This window comes from Penaeus chinensis, chromosome 19 (assembly GCF_019202785.1).
Source record: "Penaeus chinensis breed Huanghai No. 1 chromosome 19, ASM1920278v2, whole genome shotgun sequence".
Classification (NCBI taxonomy): Eukaryota; Metazoa; Arthropoda; class Malacostraca; order Decapoda; family Penaeidae; genus Penaeus; species Penaeus chinensis.
In genome coordinates this window covers 8,600,380-8,605,466 of record NC_061837.1, presented here as the reverse complement: position 1 = coordinate 8,605,466, position 5,087 = coordinate 8,600,380, and the positions used below count along the sequence as shown (strand labels likewise).

Here is a 5,087-nt window from a genome sequence, read left to right as displayed (position 1 = left end):
CACTGCATATGCAACGTGCTTCGACGCCGCTCGTCTCAGGTAACCTACGGCATGCGAACATCACCCTAAGGGACGTTTGGATATTCTGTTTTATTAGTTGAAAATTTCTGCATTTTGTATGAACTTTTCTCATATCTGTAAAAAAGCATATTCTTCTCTATCTATCAAAACTAAATATAGAAAACAAAACTTGAGGTCGGCGATGAGAGCGTGTGTGCGTATGTTTGTGTACGGCTGGGCACCACCAGGTGGCTCTGGCGCAGCGCGAGGGTCCTCCGACAGGTCGACGCTCAGACCGGGTTCAGCCATCGTGCGAGTAGGAGCATTGTGCGCTTTCCCCCTACCCTCACGCACTCGCTGTTCGCGCGTGTGTGTTTCGAGTGCTTCTTGCGGGTTTACCGTGCGTTGTCATCTATTATATATTATTGGATATATATCTGCATATGCAGTGCTTGTCATGCCGATATAAAGTGTTTCATTGATACTGATTTTGGAATCGAAAGTGATCATTGATATTTTAAATGATGTGAATGAATGTTACATACCGTGCTTAAAGTCGCTGTGTGTGAACCTTCTTTTCCGGTTCTGTAATTGGCCGAGGAGTGTCGGATACTCCAGTCATTAGTGCTTGGTAAAGTCATGAGTGGTGAAGCGAAAGATATTTGAGATCTGTACGAAGATTATTGATTCGGAGGTAGTGAAGTCGCAGACAGGTAGGTTAACACACCGACAGTCGCCAGTCGCACTCAAAGTCGAGTTTGTCGCTTACGCTCCACTTGACCCATCATTCCTACGCACTTCTTCTGCTGGACGTGGTAACTCAGGCCGAGCTCATGATAATTCCCTTTGCCTCCCTTCTTCCAATCATGACCTCAAGCCAATGAGTGTTTTTTGAAGTCTTAAAAATTTGGTGTTTCAGAAGTGTTTTTTCCAGTGGCAATTTCGACAAGTGTTTCCAAACGGAGAATCTTAGAAGAAAGTGTTCGGTGCCTAGGCATTCGTGTTCTTCATTATTGCAAAGATAAATGAAATAATTCAATCAGGTGGTCGACTGTAATCACCTTTGAGAGTGTTGTGTGCTTAAATAATATTTCCAAGTGGTGATAAAAAAAATATATATCTATATATTTCTGGTGGATAATTCCTTGCAGCTTACTTGCAAGAGATTGTATTTTTTACCAGTTACATAAATGATCAACTAAGATCATAATAAGCCCAAAGGAAAAAAAAGCCTCACCATAAAAAATCTGTTACTGGTGCGTGCCCTTTGAAGTGAGACCCGCCAGTTTCATCCACAGGTTCTCAAGCATCACACACATCCTTTATACAGTGAAAATGCCGTGGTTTGAGCTCTTTCTGCTCTTCTTGGCAGTGATGAAGTCACTGCCACTTGAAGTTGTGTGCAACACGCTGCCGGACATCTACTGGAACTCCTCCAATCCCATGTGAGTAGATTAACTGTTACTGTTTTATATGTTCTTGTTTGTGCTTCTGTAAAATAATTGCCCTAAGAAGAGAGAAAAAAACTTAATAGTTCTGGAATCCCGTTGAGTCCAGACATTGTTTATATTACATGTGCTTAAAAAGATAATGCAGATCTAATTGCCATGTGCATTATGCGTAACGATTTCCTGAGAGATATTTTCTCCAGTCAGATCTTTACAATTATTATCAACCTTTAAACTTGCAAAAATGTAGCTCAGTGAAATGATAATGTGCTTAAGAAATAAAAGGGGCTGAAAACGGGCCGGATTTAAAAATTAGTTTGAGTTTAGCTGCTGCCGCTTACACACGGCAGTCAGGAAGGTTAAAGGTGGTAGGCAGGTCGACCTGTGTGTACGCGTGTGCTCGGCCTGCATACACATCCCTTTTCTCTCTTACTTTAAAAATAAACAATTATTGCTTTGTCACCATATATCTTTTGTTCAACATTGCGTTTTTTTTTGTTGCGGGTATTTTCGTTTATGGAATGTCATTGACTAAATCTTGTATCTAAACGCTCCAATTGATAAATGTTTTCATGGATTTAAGCAAACTGGTTTCATCACATTCACGGCCTGTCTGTAACAGTAATTGCTATAGAACCGCACATGCGAAAAAAAGTGTAATATACTATCGTATGGTTGTCTCTTATCTGTCATTCCCAAAATATTGTATTGAAGACGAATCAGATGTTGTCCTATAGTTTTCTTACGCCGCTTATCATTAGACATTTACTTTAGGAATGAATCATTATGCGTTCAGAAACGAAACCAGCCTCAGTTTAATCGTAGACATCTTAATTATAGGCTCTAAATCTGGCAGTCGGTGCAGTTGAACGCATTCCATGGTTAATAAGGGATGCAGATAGTTTGGTCCTTGATGAAGATCAGGAGTGGAAGTATTCCGTAGATTATTTTTGAAGAGCGTTCTCTGTCGCACCGCGTCTCAAATAGAAAAAAGAAAGAAATTATGAATGCCGCGCTGAAAACCATTTATTCCTGGTGACATTTCTCTCTCTCTCTCTCTTTATATATATATATATGTATATATATAATATATATACAATTTATATACAATATATATGATTATATATATCTGTGTGTATGTGTGTGTGTGTGTGTGTGTGTGTGTGTGTGTGTGTGTGTATGTTTAATCACTTTGTATTTATCTCTTTAGGCTTGTGCGCCAGTGATATGTAGGTTTCCATAGAAATAATTAGACTGTAACAATTATATTTATGTTGATAGTGGACCAGTTAGTTATTATTTATGACTTGGAAGTTAATTATCGTACTTACAACAACACTCGCGACCATTGACAATTATGGAACTATTGCTTCTGTGTGTGATGCTGAGAGAAAATATGATGATAATGTGTTCATGTTACGAGGGATGAAAATATAGCATAAAGCTTTATCAATTGCTGTGCCGGATTAATAATCGTAATCATTGCAAAAAGAATTGCTGATAAGAGTGAGAATACTGGGAGTATTGAATGAATACCATCAATGACGATGTCAAGAATAGGAAGAAATAATTCAGATGGCTAACCAATTATAAAAAAAAAAAAAAAAAATAGTATGAACAGTTCTTGTGGCATTGTTCATTATTATTATTACTATGTAATTGTTGTTATTGCTTTTATAATTGATATTAACAATCTTGACTAGCATTATTTATATTTTTAGTTGACATTATTGTAGTTGCTGTTATTGTTATTGTTATTATTATTATCATCATCATTATTATTATTATCATCATCATAGTTGTTGTTATTATTGTGGTTATGATCATTATCATTTTCATTATCATTGTAATGCTAATTACTGTTATTGATATTGTCATTATAATAATAATAATAATAATAATAATGAGTATAAGAATAATGATAATAATGATAATAATAATAATAATATTATTATTATTATTATTATTATTATTATTATTATTATTATCATCATCATTATTTTTTAAAATTTTCATTATCATCATTATTTCATTTTTATTATTATTATTATCATTATTATTATTATTGATATTATTATTATTATTATCATGATTATTATTGTTATTATTATCATTATTATTGTTACTAGTAGTAATAGTAACATCATTATTATTATCATTATTGTTATTATTATCATCATTTTTATTATTTTGATTATTATTATTACTATTATTATTATAACTATTATTGTAATATCGTCATCGTCATCGTCATCGTCATCGTCATCATCATCATCATCATCATCATCATCATCATCATCATCATCATCATCATCATCATCATCATCATCATCATCATCATCATCACCATTTATATTATTTCCTATCATAATCATTACCATTATTATTATCATTATTGTGATCATTACTCTATTATTATTACCATCATTGTCATTTTATAGTTTTAATTATTATTAACATCATTGTCATTATGATAACAATAGTAATTATGATATTATTAATAATTATATTAATGATAATACTGATAATAATGAAAGTAATGATAATAATAATAAAATTATTATAATTATTAGTATTATTATTATTGTATTATTATTTTTATTATTATTTTTTTATTATTTTTTTTTTTATTATTATTATGAACATTTTCAATGTTAACACATTTATTTAATTTCTGATATTATCATTAATAGCACTATTTTGATTATTAGTGTTATTATCAATGTTATTAGCGTCATTATTGTTAATTATTATAATTATTAATAATAATGATAACTGTTATTATTATTATTATCATTATTATTATTTTATTGTTATTATCGTTATTTCATTACCGTTTTTTGTTGTTATTTTTATTACCAAGATTATTAATGTTATTATTATCGTTATTATTATTATTATTATTGTTATTATTATTATTTTCTTCTTATCATCATCATCATCATTAATATTACCTTTATTATTATTATTATTATTATTATTATTATTATCATTATTGGATTATTTTTATTATTTTTTATTTTTGTTATTATTATATTTTTTTGTTATTATTATCATTATTACTATTATTATTATTATTATTATTATTATTATTATTATTATTATTATTGTTATTGTAATTGTTATTATTATTATTATGATTATCATCATTATTATTATTATTATTATTATTATTATTATTATTATTATTATCATTATCATTGTAATTATTATTATAATTATTATTATTATTATTATTATTATTATTATTATTATTATCGTTATTGTTATTACTATTAATATTTTATTTTATATTATTGTCATTATTATCGTTATTTTTTTTATTGTTGTTATTATTATCATTGTTGTTTTGTTATTGTAATTATCATAGTTATTATCATTATCATGTCATTATTATTACCACAATTTCATTACTGTTATCACTATCATTATTGATATTATTGCAGTTATCATCATTATTGTTATTATTATTATGATTATTATTTTTTATTGTTATAATAATAATAATTGTTATTAATATAATAATTATTTTCATTATTATTATTATTGTCATTGTTGTTGCTTTTGTTATTTTTATTATCATTATTATTATTATTATTATTATTATTATTATTATTATTATTATTTTAGTAATAATAA

General features: G+C 28.8%; 1 long non-coding RNA gene across 3 annotated transcripts in view; it reads left to right on the top strand.

Annotated features, from left to right (window-relative positions):
- Nucleotides 1-304: 304 nt before the first annotated feature.
- LOC125035229 overlaps nt 305-5,087 on the top strand; it is a 557,402-nt gene continuing 552,619 nt past the window's right edge. For all 3 annotated transcript variants that reach the window (XR_007115745.1, XR_007115746.1, XR_007115747.1), the window contains exons 1-2: nt 305-400; nt 920-1,445. This is a non-coding gene — a long non-coding RNA (uncharacterized LOC125035229). The remainder of the gene's footprint in view (nt 401-919; nt 1,446-5,087) is intronic.